The sequence below is a fragment of the Heterodontus francisci genome, chromosome 18, assembly GCF_036365525.1.
Source record: "Heterodontus francisci isolate sHetFra1 chromosome 18, sHetFra1.hap1, whole genome shotgun sequence".
Taxonomy (NCBI): Eukaryota; Metazoa; Chordata; class Chondrichthyes; order Heterodontiformes; family Heterodontidae; genus Heterodontus; species Heterodontus francisci.
Window position 1 is genome coordinate 55,962,687 of NC_090388.1, and position 14,709 is coordinate 55,977,395.

Sequence of the window (14,709 nt, forward strand, 5' to 3'; positions counted from 1 at the left end):
AATCAACATATTAAAGCCATGAAAATTTACAGCACAGAAATCATTTGTATGTCTGTGCCAGTTGTTTGCTCGAGCAATCTAAAACTTGGCTCACGGATAGCACTCTTGCATCTAAGTCAGAAAGTGTGACTTCAAGCCCAGCGTAGATACTTCAGCACATAATCGAGGTTGACAATTCAGTGCTGCACGACCAGAGGTGCTGCATTTAGATGAGATGTTAAACTGAGGCCTCACCTGCCATGATAGGTGGATGCAAAAGATCCCACAGAATTATGCGAAGAACACAGGGGAGTTATCCTGGTGTCCTTACCAACATTTACTTCTTGAAAGATGCAATTGTTTCTGCCTCCACCTTTTCTTGCGGAAAAGCATTCCACACTCCAATTGCCTGAGGAAAAATATTCTCTCTCTCTTCACTATCTTAGTGACAATTTTAAATTGTGACCCATTGTCATTGACTCTCCAACCACAGAAAATAGGCTTTCCACGTTCACCCTATCAAAACTGTTTCATAATTTTACCATTTGAGGCTCTGAAGCCCCATGGTTCCCGTGCATAGTTAGTAAAATTAATAAAACAAAATAAAATCACTCTCAATTGGCCAATTCATTGGCTAAATGATCTTCCCGCTGCCATCATGCGCGATGTCCTCCCACCATGTCTGCCACCGTCAGGAATATCCAGCAGCAACATGATGACATTGGGCTTCCACTCCTACGCCTTCCATCCCGATATTCTGCACCCTCTCCCCAAGCCTCCGAGCCCATCCTTAAAGGGCCCAGAAAATTCTGGCCGTTATTTCAACTTTTAGGTGATAAAAATATTGGCAGCTGTGTTATCTTGAGAAAAAGATGGTTTAGTTCATATCGTCAATCAATTACTGTTTCCTTTGGCTTAGAATCAACAATGCTCTGAATCAAACAATGCAATTTTGTCAAAAATCAATGTAATGACCGATCACTGCTGAGAAGCTTAAATAATTTAATCTGCTATATCAAATACAATCTCATGAGGAAAAGCTGCTGAGTTCTTATCCCCTGGAATTTCAAGTGCATCCTGCTGGCATTACTATATAACGAGAACATAGACAACAGCACTCATTGTCAATGCTATGTTTTTCCACGGACCATAAATCCTAATCTCTGCATTCAGTCTACACCACATTGACTTGCTTTTTCATGTGAAGCAAATTAGCACCATGGAGCACTTCAACCTTTTAACTATTGCAATGGCAACAGTGGGTCACCTCTACACAATGCCACCATAACATCCTTACAGTACAAAAGAAATTATTTGGCACACATTAAAAATAAATACATTTTATTTATATAATTCTGAACTTTTTCTTGACATAGTCCTTTCAGAATTAAATGTATCATGCTTAGAGGGTCAATTATACAGCCTTTGTGAATCAAGGCAGGAGCTAGAATTGCTTGGACATTCAACACGCATGTGCAGGAAACAGCAGATCTCACCCACTAATGTTGGATCAGCACATTTGAATTATTTTTCCAGTGCTCCATGTGCTGGGGGTGTTATGGGGGGGGGGGGAGGGGAGGAGACACAGCAGCTGGAATGTTTTAGCATGCAGTCTAGAGCTCTGGTTGTCTATTCAGCATTGGCAGCCTCATTCTGTATGAGGAATGGGCAGGGGGTAGCTTGGTAGAGGTGTCACTGGGCAGGGGATTGCTTTTTAAACTGGGACTTCCCCTTCAATATCTCTTCTGAATAGACAATGTTTTGGCTGCAAAACTGCCCAGTAACTCCAGTAGTATTCTTTGAAGGTACTGTAATTTAGATTATTTCAGCAGGCCAAATCCCAAGACACCTGCATGCCCAGTTTGTAACAGTAAGGTGTGTGTTGAGGGTGGTGCCTTAATGAGGTTGGAAGATTCACTGTGGAACCCATCTAAACTAACTAAATTATTTAAGTAACACCTATGCACATTGGTTGGATGGCCCCATTATATGTTCTCAAATCACTTGCCAGAAAATCAAGCACACTGTGTACTGAGCTTGTGGATTCAGGTGCCTAATTTTTTGGTCCATGCCCATTTCACAGCTTTATATCATTTAGCCTTTTTAAATCAAGGCTAAAACATGAAAGTAAGTCTTTTTTGAAAATAAACTACTATTCCTTCCAGTACACATGCTCAAGAATATTTTATTATTTTAAAAAAACATGAAAATCACCAATTCTGTTGACAAACTTAATTTGCTGATTTTACCCACCTTTCTTTCTATATTCTCTCAACTTCAGTTCCATAGAAAAACCCAAGAGCAACAGAAATGTACAATCCATATTATAAACTGGTTACTACAAACAGCTTTACTGTACTGTTTTCCCACAAAGTCTGAACAAATCAAATAACTAAGGAAGTAAACTTAGAAAAAAAACTTTTGAGAAAAAATAGTCAAAGTATAATATGTGCACAAAACCACTCTGATAATGATTTCCTTTTACAAACAACAGTATATGCTTTCATTTATTATTCTCTTGATATTCTAGCATATAACAAAGAACCAAAATCTTAAGGCTTTTCTTCAAATATAACTGAATAGAGAGCCAGTACAAACATGTTGCTTTCTCAGATAATACTAACAAAACTGTACTTTTTTTATATAGATCCCTCTGCTCTGATTCCAAATCAAGACAGATACTCTTCTATGACTTCATATTACAATTGTGCTCAAAGGAGCCATGGCATGACCCACCTTCCTGTGGGCAAACACCTAATCCCAGCTCAATATTTCCCCAAGGGTTTCACAGCTGAAACACACTGACTGAGGAACTTTGGACGGAATCTATGTCCTGCTATGTGCTACTCGTTCAAACACAGAAGAACTCATAATCCATATTGCAGCAATAGACTTACTGCTTTTAAAGAGAAATGAAATGTGATTTAGAAAAGCAAATAAAAAGAACTGTGTGGGTGAGGTAGAAGGAATACTACTTCATAAACGAAACATTGAGCTGAAAAGATTGCCCTTACTTCATTTCAAGGACTTCCTCTAGGTGTTTCCTCCTCTCAGCACGCAGGTTAGTGAGATGAGCTTCCTTTTCTGCAAGGGACTGCTGGGTAGAGGACAGCTTAGCATTCATCAGCTCCAGTTCTAGTTTTACTTTTTCCATAGCTGCCATTAACTCTTCCACCTACAAAGACAAATATTTATATTTAAACAACAGTAAAGTTTAACATTAACATTCAAAGCAATATTAATTTAATCTTTCTAAACACCAAACTGGATCCATTTATAGTACAACTAAAATAGCTGACTTTACCATGCTACAAATCTAAAACTTTCTACAGGCTTCCACAAAGGCTCAATTTGTAAATGAACACATGATATATTATTCAGCTATTTAGACCAGGAAGGTTTCATGTTTGATCCCTGAAATGTGCTGCATTTCTGTAAAACAATATTGGATGTTAAAAATATTGGATGATCAAACAAGTAAAGAATTCAGCTAGAGTTCCCACTTTTGATCATTATCCTAGTTACTCATTAAAGTGCGTAGGTGTGGACATCAGGTGAAGACAGGATTATGGTATGTCATAATCTAATAGTTTGCTGATATTGCTTGTCATGGTACACATTTGACGAATGAAAATAGATTCGAGACCTGGCATTTAAACTAAGGTTTAAACTAGTTTGGCAGGGGGATGGGGACCTGAGGGTAGACGTAGTTGGGACAAAATCAGAAATGAAAATGGAAGGCAGCAAATTAGCAGATGAGTCTGGAAGGTAGAGGAAACAAAGGTTAGAAAATTTAAAAGAAAGTTTGGCAGTGCTCAAGGGTTTCTACTTCAATGCAAGGAGTATAGCAAATAAAGCAGATGAGCTGAGGGCAGAGATAGACACGTGGCAGTATGATATCATAGCTATTACAGAAACATGTCTTAAGGAGGGGCAGGAATGGCAGCTCAACGTTCCTGGTTACAGGGTTTTCAGACGTGATAGAGAAGGGGATAAGAAAAGAGGTGAAGTGGCAATTTTGGTTAAAGAAACAATTACAGCTGTGAGGAGGGATGATATGTTGGAATGTTCATCAAATGAGGCCATATTGGTCAAGCTAAGGAACAAAAAAGGGGCAATCACACTGCTGGGAGTGTACGATAGACCCCCAAACAGTCAGAGGGAGATAGAAGAGCAGATATGTAGGCAAATCTCTGAGAAGTGCAAAAACAATAGGGCAGTAATAGGGGATTTTAACTCCCCCAATATTAACTGGGATAGTTTTAGTGTAACAGGAATTGAGGGAGCAGAATTCTTGAGGTGTATTCAGGAGAACTTTTTTGGCCAGCATGAGGTAAATCCAACAAGAGATGGTGCAGTTTTCGACTTAGTTTTAGGAAATGAAGATGGGCAGATGGAAGGAGTGGCAATGGGAGAGCATTTTGGTGGTAGATCATTATTCAGTCAGTTTTAACATAATTATGGAAAAGGACAAGGTTATAACAGGCGTTAGAGTCCTAAATTGGGTAAAGGCCAATTTTACTAAGCTCAGGAGTGATTCAACAAAAGTAGGCTGGAAACAACCACTTGAAGGTAAATCAGTGTCACAGTAGTGGCAGCCATTCAAAGGGGAGATTCAAGGGGCTCAGAGTAAACATGTTCCCACAAAAAATAAGGGTGGGATGGCCAAATCTAAGGCCCCATGGATGTCAAGAAGCTTACAGGGGTAAGATAAGGCAGAGAAGGAAAGCTTATGTCCGACACCGAGAATTCAATACTGCAGAAATCCGAGAGGAGTATAGAAAGTGGAGGGGTGAAATCAAAAAGGAAATTAGAAAAACTAAGAGAGGTCATGAAAGCATATTGGCAAGCAAAATCAAGGTGAACCCAAAGATGTTTTATCAATACATTAAGAGTAGGAGGATAACTAAGGAAAGAGTAGGGCCCATAAAAGACCAAAAAGGTAACCTATGTGTGGAAGTGGAAGATTTTGGCATTGTTCTTAGTGAATACTTTGCGTCTGTCTTCACAAAGAGGGGGATGATGCAGATATTGTAGTTAAGGAAGAGGGGTGTGAACTATTGGATGTGATAAACATAGGGAGAGAGGAAGTATTAATGGGATTAGCATCCTTGAAAGTTGATAAATCACCAGGGCTGGATGAAATGTACACCAGGCTGTAAAAAGAAGCCATATAGGAAATAACAGAAGGTCTGTCCATCATTTTCCAGTCCTAACTGGATACAGGTTTGGTGCTGGAGGATTGCTAACATTGTACCTCTGTTTAAAAAGGGAGTGAGGGATAGACCAAATAATTACAGGCCAGTCAGTCTAACCTCAGTATTTATTTATTTAGAGATACAGCACTGAAACAGGCCCTTCAGCCCACCGAGTCTGTGCCAACCAACAACCACCCATTTATACTAATCCTACATTCCCTACCACATCCCCACCATTCTCCTACCACCTACCTACACTAGGGGCAATTTCCAATGGCTAATTTTCCTATCAACCTGCAAGTCTTTGGCTGTGGGAGGCAACCAGAGCACCCAGCAGAAACCCACACTGTCACAGGGAGAACTTGCAAACTCCGCACAGGCAGTACCCAGAACTGAACACAGGTTGCTGGAGCTGTGAGGCTGCGGTGCTAACCACTGTGCCACTCTAGTAGTGGATAAATTATTAGAATCTATTCTGAAAGACATGATAAACTGTCACTTAGATAGGCACAGGTTCATCAAGGATAGTCAGCACAGATTTGTTAAGGGAAAATCTTGTCTGACTAACTTGATCGAATTTTTTTAAGAAGTAACAAGGGAGGATGATGAGGGTAGTGCAGTTGATCTGGTCTACATGGATTTTAGCAAAGCTTTTGACAAGGTCCTACATGGCAGACTGGTTAAAAACATAAAAGTCCATGGGATCCAGAGAAATGTATCAAGGTGGATACAAAATTGGCTGAGTGGCAGGAAACAAAGGGCAATGGTTGACGAGTGTTTTAGCAACTGGAGGGCTGTTTCCAGTGGCATTCCGCAGGGCTCAGTACAGGGTCCCTTACTTTTTGCGATATATATTAACGATTTAGACGTAAATGTAGGGGGCATGATCAAGAAGTTTGCAGATGACACAAAGATTGGCCGTGTGGTAGATAGAGAGGATAGCTATAGGCTGCAGGAAGATATCGACGGACTGGTCAGGTGGGCAGAAAAGTAGCAAATGGAATTCAACCTGGAGAAGTGTGAGGTGATGCACTTGGGGAGGTCAAACAAGGAAAAGGAATACACGATTAATGGGAAAATACTGAGAGGCGTAGAGGAAGTGAGGGACCTTGGAATGAATGTCCACAGATCCCTGAGGATAGCAAGACCGGTCGATAAGTGGTTAAGAAGGCATATTGAATCCTATCCTTTATTAGCCAAGGTATAGAATTTAAAAGCAGGGAGGTTATGCTGGAACTGTATAAATCATTGGTTAGGCCACAACTTGAGTACTGTATGCAGTTCTGGTCACTTCATTACATAAAGGATGTAATTGCACTGGAGAGGGTACAGAGGAGATTTACGAGAATGTTGCCGGGACTGGAAAAATGCAGCTATGAGGAAAGAATGGATAGGCTGGGGTTGTTCTCCTTGGAACAGAGAAGGCTGAGGGGAAATTTGATTGAAATGTACAAAATTGTGAGGGGCCTGGATACAGTGGATGTTAAGGGCCTATTTACCTTAACAGAGAGGCAGGTGACTGGGGGGCATAGATTTAAAGTGATTGGTAGAAAGATTAGAGGGGAGATGAGGAAACATTTTTTCTCCCAGCTGGTGGTGGGGGTCTGGAACTCACTGCCTGAAAGGGTAGTAGAAGCAGAAACCCTCAACTCATTTGAAAGGTGTCTGGATATGCACCTTAAGTGCTGTAACCTGCAGGGCTATGGAACAAGTGCTGGAAGATGGGATTAGACTCGGTGGCTCGTTTTTCGGCCGGTGCAGACACAATGGGCCAAGTGGCCTCTTTCTGTGTGTAAACGTTCTTTGATTTCTATTATCTTATGCGGATTATTCAGCTTTTCACCATATGTGCCAGCTTGTCAACATTTCAGATGAAGCAGATATTTTTTCAAAATTATTTATTAAAATGCAAATTTTTAATATGTGCATTTTGCAGCTTATTTGTCATGCATAACTTCTTTGGAGACAAATATTAAATAAACATAGCCATTCAGGGAAACTCTCAGAAATTGACAGCCTTGTTAATATATGTACACTTCCTATCAACTTCTTTTGAATATAAATGTTTGTCTCCACATCAAATTCAGTTTTTATTACCTGGTATTCTTGTATCTTTTAACTGGAGATTTAGACACCAGACAACTTTCTGCAGCAAAGTCCTTTCTAAGGGGGGCTTTTAACTACTTCACTGCCTGTAAGCTGTTGACATGTAACTCAGAACACCTGTACAGGTTTCCAAGAAGTAGGCCACAAGTATTACACAGAGGGAAAAGGGTTGGAACAGAAACTAAACATCTACCTGTTACTAGAAGAAAATTATGGAAATAAGCAACTCTGCCCTATTTCATTCCTTTGGCTGCACCAATACCATCGAAAAATGGGCAGAAAATGAAAGGTAAATCGAGTACACACAAACTTTGGGGGCTAGATTTCTGAAATGGGGGCTAGTTCTGGGTGCCGACCCCACACGGTGTGCTTTAGGCACGTCCACAGGGATTTTCAAAACTTCGGCCAATTAAAGGCCAGAGAGCAGGCTCACTGTGCAATCAGGGGCAGCGGCGGACTCCTGATGCTGGAGGGCCAGTGCGAGCTGCCGATTTGAAGATGGAGACTGCGAGGGACAAACAAAGATTAGTTTATTTTTAGGTTTTAAAATGCCACAGCTGCCTGGCCATGATCCTGACGGGGTAAACCCTCCGGGGGACAGCCTGTGGTGCATCAGTCGTTATGGGTCCAGAGAGTGGGTCCCTTTCATAATCCAATGGGGAGTGGTCCAGGTTGACGTGGGCTGCTCGCATTGCCAACTGGAAATTCCAGTCGGCGCGGGAATGGGTCGCAATGAACAATAATTGGCCTCAATTGGCTGCCCGCCGCTTCCCATGGGGAGCCGACCTGACCTGTCAAACCGGGATGGAAGCCAGCAGTGCCAAATTATGTGCCCACCCTCCTCCGATCCGGACCCCGAGCTGTTTTTAAAATGCAGCCCTGGAAGTGGAACTATAAAGAAAATAAAGAGTTGTACTTAAAATCACAAACACTGTGACCCTGAAATTTTGGATTCCCTGTTGTGTCTTTCGAAGTGCAGCGCAGCCAGCCACCTGCTGAATTAGATTTTGACTGTCCCAAATCCGAAGGATGGGGGTCATTTTAATAATTGGGGTGGGCAGCCATACCTGCAGAGATACTGCAGAAGTGTCACCCCTAGGAAATGTTGGAAACTCTGAGTGGTGCTTTGTGGGAGAGGTAGGTGCCCTTAATGGGATGAAGATTTAATTTTAGCAAAATCTTTCCTTCACACAGGGAAACAAGATTTTGACACACAAGGTAATGAGTTCTTGCTGGGATCATTTACTTTTCCTCTTTCTGATGTTTGAGCCCTTAAAGCCAAGTACAGAGCCTATGTCTGCTCTGAGCAGGCATGGCTTTTGCTGCACTTGATGAAAGAAAGTTGATCGGAGCAGCCTAGGAATGCTCCCACACAAAGCTTAAATTCAAATCATCACAGAACAAGAGTGTGGTTTTAGAAACAACAAACCAGCTGATTTGCAGACTTGAGATACTGACTTGCTTTTCTCAATGCTGCTGTTTTGGGGCTGCATTTTTTGAAGATGGGGGTCCTAGCTGTAAGGTGGGGAGAAACCCCGCCGCGACTCTCCAACAGATCCCCAAAGCCATTCAACGGCGGGCAGCCAATTAACTGCCTTTAAGGGATGAGCACCCACCTCCAGAGCTGCCGGCCATTTGGAGGGCCAGCAGCTCTGCAGGACTGGCAGTTGCCAGTGGCAGCAGTGGCGACTGCCGGTACCGCAGGAGGTCCTGCAGCATTGGGGAGAGAAGACGCCCTGGGAAAGGTGAGTGGAGTGGGATTGCTGGGGCCATTCAGGCAGGCCCTGGTGACGGGTGGGGGTGGTTAGTGAGGGTCTTCCTCAGGGGTGGCGATCACCCGTTAGGGAGTGCCTGGAAATTGCCACCAATGGAGGGACGCCCCCCACCGACCCCACAAGACGACTGCCAGGCTTTACCTTGGTGGCATCCCCCCGCGATGGTGAGCCCTCCGCCTTACTAAATTGAGACAGAGGTGGGAAGAAATTGGCCACTTGTGGCCTCAGCTGGCTTGGGGCAGGAAGGCTGTTCTCGACCTTCTCCACCCCAGACAAAATGGTGGGGGCCCAGGCAACGTCAGGAATGGGCCCGCATGCCATTTTGTTGCCCCCCCCCCCACCCCCCTACCTCCGTACCTGCCTCCATGGGCACAATAAATTCTGCCCTTGATGTCAGGAAATCCTGATTAAAATGGGGTCACTGAGAAGCATGCTGTCCTTTCAATTCCGTGTGCAAGATCTGAATTCAGGAATTTATGGGATAAAAATAACTTTCTATTGGTTATAAAGATCCTAGCTGGATCAGATTAGTGAGTCTTATCTCAATTCCTCATGTTGGCACTCCAAAACTGTCCATACAAAATGGTAATCTCATTTAGGGAGGCCACCAGGATAGCTATTATGGGGAATGGAAAAGTGCAATAGGGAGTGCTCTTCAGAGTTTGTGGTTATGGCACATTGTTGGGGAGGAACACAGGAACTATACCTTATATGCAACTTGGTCATACCTGACCTAGAAGTACATAAGGTGAAGAATGGGAGCAGAAAGTTGACTGAAGTGTTACATTTGCCAGTACTGACACTTGTTCTTTTAAGGAGCAAAGAAGTATAGAAAAATGCAACATATCTTAGGTGAATCTCAGCTGTCATATAAAAGATGGCTCCATAACTCGATGTTTCCTTTGTTAAATGAATTGAAAGTAACAAAGGTGGGTTGGAATTCTTTGTAGTTGATTTTTAAAAGTACACTTGGTAGTTCTTTCTTTTGGGCCTCCTTATCTCGAGAGACAATGGATACGCGCCTGGAGGTGGTCAGTGGTTTGTGAAGCAGCGCCTGGAGTGGCTATAAAGGCCAATTCTGGAGTGACAGGCTCTTCCACAGGTGCTGCAGAGAAATTTGTTTGTTGGGGCTGTTGCACAGTTGGCTCTCCCCTTGCGCCTCTGTCTTTTTTCCTGCCAACTACTAAGTCTCTTCGACTCGCCACAATTTAGCCCTGTCTTTATGGCTGCCCGCCAGCTCTGGCGAATGCTGGCAACTGACTCCCACGACTTGTGATCAATGTCACACGATTTCATGTCACGTTTGCAGACGTCTTTATAACGGAGACATGGACGGCCGGTGGGTCTGATACCACTGGCGAGCTCGCTGTACAATGTGTCTTTGGGGATCCTGCCATCTTCCATGCGGCTCACATGGCCAAGCCATCTCAAGCGCCGCTGACTCAGTAGTGTGTATAAGCTGGGGGTGTTGGCCGCTTCAAGGACTTCTGTGTTGGAGATATAGTCCTGCCACCTGATGCCAAGTATTCTCCGAAGGCAGCGAAGATGGACTGAATTGAGACGACGCTCTTGGCTGGCATACGTTGTCCAGGCCTCGCTGCCGTAGAGCAAGGTACTGAGGACACAGGCCTGATACACTCGGACTTTTGTGTTCCGTGTCAGTGCGCCATTTTCCCACACTCTCTTGGCCAGTCTGGACATAGCAGTGGAAGCCTTACCCATGCGCTTGTTGATTTCTGCATCTAGAGACAGGTTACTGGTGATAGTTGAGCCTAGGTAGGTGAACTCTTGAACCACTTCCAGAGCGTGGTCGCCAATATTGATGGATGGAGCATTTCTGACATCCTGCCCCATGATGTTCGTTTTCTTGAGGCTGATGGTTAGGCCAAATTCATTTCAGGCAGACGCAAACCTGTCGATGAGACTCTGCAGGCATTCTTCAGTGTGAGATGTTAAAGCAGCATCGTCAGCAAAGAGGAGTTCTCTGATGAGGACTTTCCGTACTTTGGACTTCGCTCTTAGACGATAAGGTTGAACAACCTGCCCCCTGATCTTGTGTGGAGGAAAATTCCTTCTTCAGAGGATTTGAACGCATGTGAAAGCAGCAGGGAGAAGAAAATCCCAAAAAGTGTGGGTGCGAGAACACAGCCCTGTTTCACACCACTCAGGATAGGAAAGGGCTCTGATGAGGAGCCACCATGTTGAATTGTGCCTTTCATATTGTCATGGAATGAGGTGATGATACTTAGTAGCTTTGGTGGACATCCGATCTTTTCTAGTAGTCTGAAGAGACCACGTCTGCTGACGAGGTCAAAGGCTTTGGTGAGATCAATGAAAGCAATGTAGAGGGGCATCTGTTGTTCACGGCATTTCTCCTGTATCTGACGAAGGGAGAACAGCATGTCAATAGTCGATCTCTCTGCACGAAAGCCACACTGTGCCTCAGGGTAGACGCGCTCGGCCAGCTTCTGGAGCCTGTTCAGAGCGACTCGAGCAAAGACTTTCCCCACTATGCTGAGCAGGGAGATTCCACGGTAGTTGTTGCAGTCACCGCGGTCACCTTTGTTTTTATAGAGGGTGATGATATTGGCATCGCGCATGTTCTGGGGTACTGCTCCCTCGTCCCAGCACAGGCATAGCAGTTCATGTAGTGCTGAGAGTATAGCAGGCTTGGCACTCTTGATTATTTCAGGGGTAATGCTGTCCTTCCCAGGGGCTTTTCCGCTGGCTAGGGAATCAATGGCATCACTGAGTTCCGATTTGGTTGGCTGTATGTCCAGCTCATCCATGACTGGTAGAGGCTGGGCTGCATTGAGGGCAGTCTCAGTGACAGCATTCTCCCTGGAGTACAGTTCTAGGTAGTGCTCAACCCAGCGGTCCATCTGTTTGCGTTGGTCAGTGATTATGTCCCCCGATTTAGATTTGAGGGGGGTGATCTTCTTGATGGTTGGCCCAAGAGCTCTCTTCATGCCATCATACATTCCTCTGATGTTTCCGGTGTCTGAGGCCAGCTGAATATGACTGCATAGGTGTTGCCAGTAGTCGTTTGCGCAACGCCTAGCTGTTCTTTGTGCAGTACTTCTGGCTGCTTTAAGTGCTGCGGATGTTAAATCGCTGGGGGCTTTCTTGTAGTTCAAAAGTGCAATGCGCTTAGCGGCTATGACAGGTTCCAGCTCTTCATTATGAGATTGAAACCAGTCTGCATTTCTCTTCGCACTTTTGCCGTAGGTGGTCAAAGCTGACTCATAGATGGCGTCTCTGATGTCGGCCCACTTGGTCTCAGCATCCCCTGTGGGAGTGTTTTGAAGGGCTGTTACAAGTGAATTTAGAAATTTTTGTAACAGCTGTGGGTGAGAAATTCTGCTCGTGTTGATGCGCGTGTGGCCCTTCTGCTTGGAATGATGCAACTTCTTTGGTCTGAGTCTAACCTTGCTGCACACCAGGGAGTGGTCGGTGTCGCAGTCCGCACTGTGGAAGCTGCGTGTGATTTGAACACTGTTTAAGGCGGCTCGCCTTGTGACAATGAGGTCTAGCTGGTGCCAACGACGTGATCTTGGGTGCCTCCATGAAACCTGGTGACAGGGTTTAGTGTGAAAGAACGAGTTGGTGATGCAGAGGTTATGATAGGTACACAACTCAAGCAGTCTCTGCCCGTTCTCATTCATCCTTCCAACGCCATAGCGCCCAAGGCAGGAGGGCCATGAGTCATGGTCGGCCCCAACCCTGGCATTAAAGTCCCCCAGCAGGAATAGGTGTTCGGTGTTGGGGATGCTGCTAATGATGTTATGGAGTTGTTCATAGAACTGGTCTTTAGCTTCAGGTGCGGAGCAGAGTGTTGGAGCATAGATGCTGAGTAGGTGTACTGGACCAGAGGTGGTGAGCAGTCGGATGGACAGTATGCGTTCCGAGCCATTTGAGGGAGGCTCTATCATGCTGAGCAAGGAGTTTCTGATGGCGAAGCCCACTCCATGCTGTCTTGGTTCTTCAGGATCCCTGCCCTGCCAGAAGAAGGTGTAGTCTTGCTCTGCTAGAGAGCCACTTGGTAGTGAGACCCTATAAAGACACCAACAATCATCTATTCTTGATGAGCAAGGGGGTGAAAGATTATCAGGGGTAGGTGGTAATGTGAAGAAATCAGTTCAGCCATGAACTTATTGAATGGCGGAGCAGACTCAAGGGGTCGAGTGGCCTACTCCTGCTCCTAATTCATATTTAAGGTGAACCTCCAATTTCCTCCCCTTTTTTGTGCCTAATCTCCACTGGTCCTGTGGTTACCTCAGCTCCCAAAAGTTACATTTTTTTTTTCCCCAAGCAAAGGACAGCAACAAAAATTATCTTTACACTTCTAATAATATAATAAAATGGAACTAGAACTAAAACTGCTCCATAGGCCAATGAATACTTTGCTTTCTTGGAGTTGACAGTTTAAAAAAAAACACGATTTAAATATACAATTTTAAATGAGTAATTAAGTGTTACAAAAAATGAACATTTCAAATGCAATTGTTTATAGCAACCCTTTGTTTTCACCTCTCAGAGGCTCTTGCATGTCTTATCCACAAGCAGAAATGTAGAATGTATGACCTGCACTTGGGAATTTTCCTCTTTTTACAGAATTGATGCTAGTTTTCATTCCTTCAGTGACAGGTGAAAGCATGAATAGCTCAGATATAAAAGAGTGATCTGAGCAGACAACACATACCATTAGAAGGTAACCGAGCTCTCAACCTCAATACCTCATAAAATGAAAGCCTTTCTTTATTAATTTTTTTCAGAATTACTTATTTTGGTGTTTACTGAAGATGGAAAATATGCATGTATGTCTTTATCTGGCCTTGAGGAAGGGGAGGTTAAAATGCAACACTAACAAGGAGAAAGATGGAAGAGAAATAATAACAGCAGCGTGCCTAAATTGAAAGCACTGGGGATTTAAGCAATAATATTTTGCATCTGTCATCATTCTATCAATTAAAATTAAATATATTATGCAAGGTCAGCTCATTAATATAACTTTTACGCTCTTCTGGGAGTACTGGGGTGAAAAGCAAGCTTATCGGGGGCTGGACTTTTGGATACTAGTACCCATTCAAGGGCTGCTAGCTGTCAGTAGCATTTTCCAAGGAGGGGACATGGATATATGTGGATTGGAAGGCAGAGAGGGAAATAAGAGGAGGCAGAATAGGGCCTGGGAAAGACAGGTCAGAAGATATTTTAAAAATATTAGGATCTCCATTATAGCATCTCATCACAAACGGTCTCTAATTTCAAGTTTCTTGGGGGCTTAATGAATCTCCAACAGTTTGAGCACAGGCTCCCAGCTCCTTTATGCTTGCTGACTGCACCGGGACATGCTAGGACCTGAGGTACACTGCAGGCCTCAGGCCTTGGTATCTAATAATATGCGTTTCCAATGTGTTTTGTGACATGAGTACCCTTTATCGATTATTAGTCCCAATTTATAGCAGGATAGATAAAAAGTACGGGTGAATTGAGGAAACAGGCGACTGATTTTAAGATAGAAGTATCCCTCTCAACTAACAATGGAAGAGCATTGGCCTACTTTTCTCTTCACCTTCAACCTTTTGAGGACACATGTTTGAAGCTAAATCTCTAAAGGGAAATTTTTACGACTTATGAATCATCATTGTGAA